The sequence below is a fragment of the Simochromis diagramma genome, unplaced genomic scaffold (assembly GCF_900408965.1).
Source record: "Simochromis diagramma unplaced genomic scaffold, fSimDia1.1 OVJJ01000463.1, whole genome shotgun sequence".
Classification (NCBI taxonomy): Eukaryota; Metazoa; Chordata; class Actinopteri; order Cichliformes; family Cichlidae; genus Simochromis; species Simochromis diagramma.
The window spans coordinates 6364119-6375605 of record NW_024386941.1 but is presented as its reverse complement, the minus strand read 5'-3'; the positions used below and the strand labels follow the sequence as shown (position 1 = coordinate 6375605).

At 40.0% G+C, this 11487-nt stretch overlaps 3 pseudogenes; all 3 read right to left on the bottom strand.

Annotated features, from left to right (window-relative positions):
* Positions 1-2809: 2809 nt before the first annotated feature.
* On the bottom strand, positions 2810-3907 carry LOC120737012 (annotated as a pseudogene).
* A 2906-nt stretch (positions 3908-6813) lies between these two features.
* On the bottom strand, positions 6814-7691 carry LOC120737011 (annotated as a pseudogene).
* A 634-nt stretch (positions 7692-8325) lies between these two features.
* Positions 8326-9729, bottom strand: LOC120737010 (annotated as a pseudogene).
* Between the last annotated feature and the right edge of the window lie 1758 nt (positions 9730-11487).

Sequence of the window (11487 nt, the reverse complement as noted above, 5' to 3'; positions counted from 1 at the left end):
AGGGTTTGTTCCCTGCGCCTTAGGGTCGGGGAACGGGTCCTGACTGTCATCTGCGCTTATGCGCCGAGTGGCAGTTCAGAGTACCCAGCCTTCTTAGAGTCCCTGGGGGGGGGTGCTGGAAGGTGCTCCACCTGGAGACTCTGTTGTCCTGCTGGGAGACTTCAATGCTCACATGGGTAACGACAGCGAGACCTGGAGGGGCGTGATTGGGAGGAACAGCCTCCCTGATCTGAACCCGAGCGGTGCTTTGTTATTGGACTTCTGTGCTAATCACAGTTTGGCCATAACGAACACCCTGTTCGAACATAAGAGTATCCATAAGTGCACGTGGCACCAGGACGCTCTAGGCCGTAGGTCGATGATCGATTTTGTAATCGTATCACCAGACCTGCGACCATATGTTCTGGACACTCGGGTAAAGAGAGGGGCTGAGCTGTCAACTGATCACCACCTGGTGGTGAGTTGGATCAGGTGGCAGGGGAGGACGCTGGACAGACCTGGTGCACCTAAACGCGTAGTGAGGGTGTGCTGGGAACGTCTAACAGAGGCCCCAGTCCGCGAGATCTTCAACGCACACCTCCGGCAGAGCTTCAACAGCATTCCGAGGGAGACTGGGGACATTGATTCCGAATGGAACATGTTCAGCATCTCCATTGCCGAAGCTGCTGCATTGAGCTGCGGCCGCAAGGTGGTTGGTGCCTGCCGTGATGATAATCCCCGAACCAAATGGTGGACACCAGAGGTGAAGGGAGCCACCAGGCTGAAGAAGGAGTCCTATCGGGCTTGGTTAGCCTGTGGGACTCCGGAGGCAGCCGACAGGTATCGACAGGCCAAGCGGAATGCGGCTCGGGCAGTGGCTGAAGCAAAAACTCGGGTGTGGGAGGAGTTCGGAGAGGCCATGGAAAAAGACTTTCGGACTGCCTCGAAGAGATTCTGGCAAACCGTCAGGCGTCTCAGGAGGGGAAAGCGGTGCTCTACCTGCACTGTGTATAGTGCTGGCGGAGCGCTGCTGACGTCGACTGAGAAAATTGTCAGGCGGTGGAAGGAATACTTCGAGGACCTCCTTAATCCCACTGACACGTCTTCCGAGGAGGAAGCAGAGTCTGGGGATGAGGGGAATGACCCGCCAATTTCCGGGGGCGAGGTCACTGAGGCAGTTAAACAACTCCTTGGTGGCAGAGCCCCTGGTGTTGATGAGGTCCGCCCCGAGTTCCTGAAGGCTCTGGACGTTGTAGGGTTGTCCTGGTTGACACGCCTCTGCAATGTTGCGTGGAGATCAGGGGCAGTACCTGTGGACTGGCAAACCGGGGTGGTGGTCCCCATCTTTAAGAAGGGGGACCGGAGGGTGTGTTCCAACTACAGGGGGATCACACTCCTCAGCCTCCCTGGGAAAGTCTATGCCAGGGTGCTGGAAAGGAGAGTTCGTCCGCTAGTCGAACCTCGGATACAGGAGGAACAATGCGGTTTTCGTCCTGGTCGCGGAACACTTCGGTCGCCGGCCACGGGGCCGCCCACTTGAACTGTCCCGTCTCGGCCGCCGGCCACGGGGCCGCCCACCTGAACTGTCCCGTCTCGGCCGCCGGCCACAGGGCCGCCCACCTGAACTGTCTGTATGTGGACTCCGTCCCTCCGTCCTGGGCCCCCTCCGCCCGCCCTGTTCTGGGTTTTTTTCTTTGGGCCGTCGGGTGCCGGCCTTTGAAGGGGGGGGGGGGGGGGGGGTACTGTCAGGGTTCCTGGGTCGTTGACCCAGTGATTTCAGTTTGTTCATGTTCAGTTTAGTTCGCCACATTAATGTTCTCACTTCCTGTTTTTTTCCCCGTGTCAGCTTGTCTCTCGTGTCATTAGTCAGATTATGTTCAGCCCTGTACTCACCTGTTTCCAATCATTGTCAACATTCAACCTGTGTATTTAAGCCCTCTGTTTCTATTCGTTCACGGTCGTGTCATTGATGTACGTCTGATGTTAATGTCGTCTGCATGTTCAGTTAGTCAGCCAGCCAGCCATTTCCTCCCTCTGTACTGTTTGCTCACTCCATCGGCAATAAACATCCACCTTCACCTACCTGCCTGTGAGTCCAGCGTTTGGGTCCTCCTTCTCTCATCCACGACACTACTCCTGACAATTTCTGATCACATTCCGCAACTTCTGTCGGTGCTGTGCTACTGGAAACTGAATTTCCTGGAGGAACCCAGCTGAGGGATAAATAAAGTTTCATCTAATTTAATCTAATCCAATCTAATCTAATAATCAGTACCAAAGCTGTTTTCAAAATAACATTATTCCATACTTCATCATTCTTCCCCATTCACATAACAGCAATAAAATAAAAGTAGTATTTGTTGTCATATATCATTTGTTTGTCACATAATCCTGATTAATAATTATATTTTTAGGTCTTGTCATGTTGCACATACTCAATCATTTATAAACTTCAGTTAAATTATGTTGCAACAATTCATAACAGATAAAGCTGAATCAATCAAGCTGCAAAATTATAAAAACTCATCTCCTATCAGGAAAAAAAAATTATCTTGGACAAATTGTGTAGATACACTTAACATTTATTTAAATTTCATTCTCTCATTTTAAACTTATGTGTACACTCTACCTGAAAAGTGACATGTAACTACAAACGAGAGTTGTTTTTAAATGTATAACAATATAGCATCACTGAACATATACAGGAAAGCAAAACTACTAATAATTTAAAATTAATTATTTACATGAAATTATTCTGTCATATTTAAACAGTCATTTCCTCTATGGTCTGAGGAAATATGAATGGCAGCATTTATATTTCTGATGTAACTCAAATTGTGTTTATTTTGAACAGGATGAAGTAGGCATAAGATTTTTCAGTACAAGAAAAAAAATTTCATCCCTGAGGCCATAGATCAGAGGACTCAGGCACCTTGGAGCAATATTAAACACAATGTAGTTAAAATATCTGACATTTTTAAATAACCTGAAATCAATCTGAAGTACTGCAGTTTCAATGAATGGGCACCACAGTTGAATGAGACAGAGCAGCAACTGGAAAGCATGAAGGATCACTGTTTTGAGTCCTTTATGTGTCAACTTCTTTTTATCTCCTGATGCAGCTTTGGCCACTTTCATTATTTGAACATATGAGTATGCAATAGTGATGCCCATAATCAAGAAATAACATTGATACACTGCTGATCGAACATTATCCTGCCATCTGTAAAGAGTAAATGCCTCTACACTACATATCATGGATTGCTTGTAGAACTTAAGTGAGGCAGAAGCAAAGAACATGGACAGAATAATTACACAAGGACCAAAGCTGACACCATGAATGATCAGGATACAGTACATAGTGCTGTGTGTGGAGCACAGCTGTCCATGACGCAGGGGCATACAAATGGCTACATAGCGCTCCAGAGTCATTGCTGTCAGAGTAACTGGTGTGACAATGAAGTAAAGGAGTACAACAACAGAGATAGTTATACACAACCACACTGGCATTGTAATTTCAAAATAGGTCAATATAAGCAAAACATCTGACAGCAATAACAAAACACTGTCTGACAGCAGTGTTACAAAAAACAAGATGTAACGTGCAGATGTGTGAAAGGATTCCTTTTTAATAAAGATCACAATGAGCAACATGTTGATGCAAAGAAAAATTATTACCAGGATCTGTACGATAATGACCCGGTCATTGACTGGTCGCTGCAAAAAAACATCATTTACTGAGTTGTTACCTGCCATAGAGAACAAACATGTGTTTGAAGTACTTCTAAGAGTTCATTAAAGTTTTGTTAATAAATGTAAGATTTTCCTTTTAAAAATCAAAACTCCAAATCCAATCCAGTGGAGAAACCTTCCATTCTGTTGCAGAGCCAAACGTCTTCTCCTGCGTTCCCTGCAGTTTTCTGAGAAATGACTGCATCGTTAATTTGTAGCTTAGAGCAACTAAGAATAACAATAACACATGAAACTTCCTTCTACTGTGTTGTTATCATCCCCTAGCACCCATTCTCCTCAGTTTCGATGCCTCTAAATAGGTAATTGATGGTATACTCAGGAGACTTTGTAGTAAATTCAACATAACTGACCTAAAAGAATTGAAAAGTTGTTGTTTGCTGAGGAGGCAATCACCTGTAGTTAGTGCAACAAGTGAGACTACATCCCATTATTTTGGCTCTATGTCTTAAAAACTCCTAAAGTGATGTGACTGTGACAGGTACTAGGTCTGTTTGTGAGGTATTCAGTTAAGTGAAAACTGTCCTTTCTTTACTAAGCATTGTCTCTTAATTTTCCATAAATGAGAAAGTTTAAAATAGCAGAGTTTTGTATTTTTTTTCTGCCTTTGATTATATTAAACTGTATAGAGACAAGTGCATAACACATGTAAGAAAGACTTGAAAAACATCAGACATTTATATCCTAAAACTGATCACACATAGATTGACCAGTTGGTAGGTTTACTGATGCTAGGTGTATTTTAAAGATATGTGGCTACTTCAGCTCATCTGTAACCCACCCAGCAGAGACCTCATGGTCCCATTTGTGGCTAATGTAGGTAAAGGAATTTGCTAATAACTTACAATTCAAAACGGAGAAGAGAAGTCAGATGCAAAATGTATTGTTTTTTCTTCAGGTATTTTTCCTCACTATTCTCTCTTTTAAGTGCACATATCAATTTTTGTTGTATTTTGTCTTGCTAAAGCAGTTAAGAAAAGTGGGTAACTGTCACAGCTGGAAGCCAGAATGTGGAGTCGACCCAAAAACAAATTCAAGCCAAGAAACAGAACTTTGACGTGAACAAGGGTTTTATTTACAGTGGCATGAAGGTACAAGAGGATAAGAACATGAACTGTGAAATACAGTGAATGTGAACTAAGAACAAACTGTGACATACTAGGAAACATGAATGAAGTGGAGACTAGGAAGACAAGCTTTGAGTAAACTGTGAGATGCTATGAACTAGCATGGTGTTACTGGGGTTATTAAATATGTGTATATGGGTGAATGCCTTTATTGATGAAACTTCATTCATTATAAACCTGGTTTCCTATCCTGCAAGTTTTTCAGTTAAAACCATTACTATGAACTTTATTATATCATATCATATCTGTTATTAACCTCTGTCTCTCTTCCACAGCATGTCTTTCATCCCGTTTTCCTTCTGTCACCCCAACTGGTCGCAGCAGATTGCTGCCCCTCCCTGACCGTGGTTCTGCTGCAGGTTTCTTCCTGTTAACAGGGAGTTTTTCCTCCCCACTGTCGCCAAAGTGCTAGCTCATAGGGGGTCATATGATTGTTGGGTTTTTCTCTGTACCTATGAAGCGCCTTGAGGTGACTTTTGTTGTGATTTGGCGCTATATAAATAAAATTGAATTGAATTATTATTTTAGGCAAAGAGTAAAACATCTGTGCTATAGCTTTAAGAGAACCATCATTATTAGCAAAGGCTGATATTAGCTTGGTATAATATCAGGCTAAATGGTAAGACTGCAGTTTTACTGTAAATCAGTCAAAATCCATCCATCCACTTCTGCTTATCCTTTTTCAATTCAATTCAATTTTATTTATATAGCGCCAAATCACAACAGCAGTCGCCTCAAGGCGCTTTATATTGCACAGTAGATCGTACAATAATAGATAGAGAGAAAAACCCAACAATCATATGACCCCCTATGAGCAAGCACGTTGGCGACAGTGGGAAGGAAAAACTCCCTTTTAACAGGAAGAAACCTCCGGCAGAACCAGGCTCAGGGAGGGGCGGCCATCTGCTGTGACCGGTTGGGGTGAGAGAAGGAAGATAGGATAAAGACGTGATGTGGAGGAGAGACAGAGATTAATAACAGGTATGATTCAATGCAGACAGGTCTATTAACACATAGTGAGTGAGAAAGGTGACTGGAAAGGAAAACCTCAATGCATCATGGGAATCTCCCGGCAGCCTACGTCTATTGCAGCACAACTAAGGGAGGATTCAGGGTCACCTGGTCCAGCCCTAACTATATGCTTTAGCAAAAAGGAAAGTTTTGAGCCTAATCTTAAAAGGCTCAAAACCAAAAATACAAAATCAAACCAAAACGTGAGAACTGAAAATACTGGGTCAAACTGATCCAGAACCGTGATACTTATTGCTGTGAGGCAACAGTGCTAACCACCGTGCCACCATGCTGCCTTCAGTCAAAACCAAAATCAGTTTTATTTTATTGTTAAACTCAGGTTATTACATACCACAAGTAAACTAATACTTTACTAAATAATTACTGAAAAACATAAATGATAATTGGTTAATTAAGAAAAAAAAGCTGGCTTAAGGGAAAGAACCACCACAGAGGCTATAGCTATCTGAGCATCTAATCGCAGTTGTGAACATATTGAGCGATAAATCTGATTTTCCTTTCTGTAACTGAAAGTAAATAATTATATCATAAAATAGTAAATTAAAAGATAAATATTTATTTTAAAAGGTGAGCATTGTTATGAACATAGATGTGGGCATTGTGTGTTACTGATTCAACTGGAATATGGCTATATAGTTAGAAAAGACTACCAGATCACATCCTTATTTGGATAGTTTTAAATTCATTCATTTATTTAAAAGAGTAAATTGTCCCTGACAAAAAGTTTCTGATTGAAAAGTCAAATGCATAAAGGTTTCTTCTTTTTACAGTAAAACAACACATGACATACACAACAGCTAAACACAAAACCACCTCTTCAAATGGTGGGAAGATAAAGACTAATAAATAATCAATATGATCAAAATGAATGAATGCTTTGTTAAACAATGAATGTCAACATTATAATTATAATTGATATATCATGTCAAATTAGGTTTCTTTTGAACATGATGAAGTAAGCAAAAGATTATTAAGTGCAAAAAAGAATTTTTCATCCCTGAGTCCATAAATGAGAGGACTCAGACACCTTGGAACAATACTAAATAATAAATAATTAAAATATCTGAAATTTCAAAATAAATTAAAATGAACCTGAAGGACTGTGTTTTCTATAAATGGGGTAGGCAGCTAGATGAGACAGAGGAGCAGCTAGAAAGTATGAAGGATCACTGTCTTGAGGCCTTTGTGTATTGACTTCTTATCCTCTCCCGATGCAGCTTTGGCCACTTTCATTATTTGAACGTATGAGAAAATAATAATAATCCTTATTGAACATGATCCTGCCACCTGTAAAGAATGAACAACTCAACAGTGCAAATCACATATTTTCTGTAGAACTTAAGTGAGGCAGAAGCAAAGAGCATGGACGGAATAATTATGCATGGTCCAGAGCTGAGAACATGAATGAGCAGGATACAGTACACAGTGCTGCGTGTGGAGCACAGCTGTCCATGATGCAGGGGCATACAAATGGCCACATAGCGCTCCAGAGTCATTGCTGTCAGAGTAACTGGTGTGACAATAGTATGCAGAAGCGCAAATATAGTGATGTTTATACACAACCAGACTTGTATTGCAAATTGAAAATAGGTTAAGATTACCAGGATATCACTCACAAATAACAAAATGTTGTCTGACAGTAATGTTACAGAAAATAAGATGTAGCGTGCAGATGTGTGAAACGATTCTTTTTTTAAAAATAAAATTCAGGATGAGCAACATGTTGATAAAAAGATAAATTATTAGCAGAATCTGCATAAAGTTTTTGCGAGATCTCTCAAAAAAGATCTTGCAAAAGTTCATCTTAGTTTTTTTTTCTCCCATGTCCCTTGTGGGGCTCCGTAGGATTATGATCACTACCAACGAAGTTTTTCAAAATAACATTATTCCATCTTCATCATTCTTCCCCATTCACATAACAGCAATAAAATAAAAGTAGTATTTGTTTTCATATATCATTTGTTTGTCACATAATCCTGACTTTCAATGATATTTTTTAGGTCTTGTCATGTTGCACATACTTAATCATTTGGAAATTTCAGTTAAATTATTTTTGCAACAATTCATAACAGATAAAGCTAAATCAATCAAGCTGCAACATCATAAAAACTCTACAATTCATTCTGAGAAAGTGAATCATCTTCTATTAGGAAAAAAAATTCTCTTGGACAAATTGTGTAGATACACTTAACATTTATTTAAATTTTATTTTCTCATTTTAAACTTATGTGTAAACTGCACCTGAAAAGTGACATGTAACTGCAGAGTTTTGTTTAAATGCATAACAATATAGCATCACTGAACATATACAGGAAAGCAAAACTACTAATAATTTAAAATTAATTATTTACATGAAATTATTCTTTCATATGTAAACAGTCATTTCCTGTATGGTCTGAGGAAATATGAATGGCAGCATTTATATTTCTGATGTAACTCAAATTATGTTTATTTTGAACAGGATGAAGTAGGCATAAGACTTTTTAGTACAAGAAAAAAAATTTCATCCCTGAGGCCATAGATCAGAGGACTCAGGCACCTTGGAGCAATATTAAACACAATGTAGTTAGAATATCTGACATTTACAAATAACATGAAATCTATCTGAAGCACTGCAGTTTCAATGAATGGGCACCACAGCTGAATGAGACAGAGCAACAACTGGAAAGCATGAAGGATCACTGTTTTGAGTCCTTTATGTGTCAACTTCTTTTTATCTCCTGATGCAGCTTTGGCCACTTTCATTATTTGAACATATGAGCATGCAATAGTGATGCCCATAATCAAAAAATAAAATTGAAACACAGCTGATCGAACATGATCCTGCCATCTGTAAAGAGTAAATGCCTCTACACTACATATCGTGGATTGCTTGTAGAACTTAAGTGAGGCAGAAGCAAAGAACATGGACAGAATAATTATACAAGGACCAAAGCTGACACCATGAATGATCAGGATACAGTACATAGTGCTGCGTGTGGAGCACAGCTGTCCATGACGCAGGGGCATACAAATGGCCACATAGCGCTCCAGAGTCATTGCTGTCAGAGTAACTGGTGTGACAAAACTATACATAACCACAAAAATAGTGATGATTATACACAACCAGACTTGTATTGCAAATTCAAAATGGGTCAATATAAGCAAAATATTTGACAGCAATAACAAAACACTGTCTGACAGCAGTGTTACAAAAAACAAGATGTAACGTGCAGATGTGTGAAAGGATTCCTTTTTAACAAAGACCACAATGAGCAACAAGTTGATGCAAAGGAAAATTATTACCAGGATCTGTACGATAATGACCCGGTCATCGACTGGTTGCTGCAAAAAAACATCATTTACTGAGTTGTTACCTGCCATAGAGAAGAAACATGTGTTTGAAGTACTTCTGAGAGTTCATTAAAGTTTTGTTAATAAATGTAAGATTTTCCTTTTAAAAATCAAAACTCCAAATCCAATCCAGTGGAGAAACCTTCCATTCTGTTGCAGAGCCAAACGTCTTCTCCTGCGTTCCCTGCAGTTTTCTGAGAAATGACTGCATCATTAATTTGTAGCTTACAGCAACTAAGAATAACAATAACACATGAAACTTCCTTCTACTGTGTTGTTATCGTCCCCTAGCACCCATTCTCCTCAGCATCGATGCCTCTAAATAGGTAATTGATGGTATACTCAGGAGACTTTGTAGTAAACTCAACATAACTGACCTAAAAGAATTGAAAAGTTGTTGTTTACTGAGGAGGCAATCACCTGTAGTTAGTGCAACAAGTGAGACTACATCCCATTATTTTGGCTCTATGTCTTAAAAACTCCTAAAGTGATGTGACAGGTACTAGGTCTGTTTGTGAGGTATTCAGTTAAGTGAAAACTGTCCTTTCTTTACTAAGCATTGTCTCTTAATTTTCCATAAATGAGAAAGTTTAAAATAGCAGAGTTTTGTATTTTTTTTTCTGCCTTTGATTATATTAAACTGTATAGAGAAAAGTGCATAACACATGTAAGAAAGACTTGAAAAACATCAGACATTTATATCCTAAAACCGATCACACATAGATTGACCAGTTGGTAGGTTTACTGATGCTAGGTGTATTTTAAAGATATGTGGCTACTTCAGCTCATCTGTAACCCACCCAGCAGAGACCTCATGGTCCATTTGTGGCTAATGTAGGTAAAACAATTTGCTAATAACTTACAATTCAAAACGGAGACGAGAAGTCAGATGCAAACTGTATTGTTTTTTCTTCAGGTATTTTTCCCCTCACTATTTCCTCTTTTAAGTGCACATATCAATTTTTGTTGTATTTTGTCTTGCTAAAGCAGTTAAGAAAAGTGGGTAACTGTCACAGCTGGAAGCCAGAATGTGGAGTCGACCCAAAAACAAATTCAAGCCAAGAAACAGAACTTTGACGTGAACAAGGGTTTTATTTACAGTGGCATGAAGGTACAAGAGGATAAGAACATGAACTGTGAAATACAGTGAATGTGAACTAAGAACAAACTGTGACATACTAGGAAACATGAATGAAGTGGAGACTAGGAAGACAAGCTTTGAGTAAACTGTGAGATGCTATGAACTAGCATGGTGTTTCTGGGGTTATTAAATATGTGTATAGACAGACAGGCAGACATTTCTGTAGTGTATTGATTACTAAACAGTGGAAAGGGGGTGGGATTAAACAAGATTATGCTTCTTCCTGCTCCTTTTTGAACATGAAAGGTTTTGTTTTTGGGATTTTTTTCTTTTTTTTTTGTAGTTGTGGTTGCTTTGTTTTCCTCTTGTTTTGCTTCGTTTGTTTGTCTCTTTTTATATTTCAATGTGGTTGTATTTTTTCAACATGTTCAAAATAAGATTCAATTCAATTTAACTATAAACTAAGAAGGTGACGTGAAACACTATGTACATGAGCTCAGGGACTTTAAACTAGATTGTCCCAGAATATGAATGGTGGTTGACAGGACTTGGCGAGGGGAACAGTAGTACAGAAGACAGAGTCAGGTTGGCCCTTGGGTAAATGATTGAATTAATCCAAACTGTTAGTTTGAACAGTCTTACTTGGTTGCAAGTGGACTCATGTGAGAGGGAGGAAGCAGGATAATGAGGCCTGGGTGAGTCAAGTGGAGTAGTGATCCGTGATTCCAAAACAGTGAAGGCAGGGAGGCGAGCAGGTGAGACTGGAGAAAACTGATTGAGAGGTTTACCAGCTATTTGGAGTGCAATGGAGTCCAATGTTCAGGTGAGCGAGGCTATTGCAAGGTTGTAAGGTGAGTCAGGAAAAAACTGGAAAGACAAGAACATAGAGGAGAGTACTAGAACAATGAGTGCTGCGAGACACATAGGACCAAACACTAATGAGGGTTAGCAGACAATCTGGTGAGGGCTGGATTTGGACGCTGGTCTTATATACAGCTGGCTTAATCAGTCTCACATGGCACTCAGGGGAGGAGCAGCGAAGGCCCCGCCCAAAGGTGGAGAGCAGCACTGTGGAAATTTACTGTGACTCACTCAGACCATGACAGGTGAGGGCCATGACAGCTGAAATATATTGGATTTTAATGAAGGAAAATTCTACCAGAATGGTCTTTATGAACCTCATGT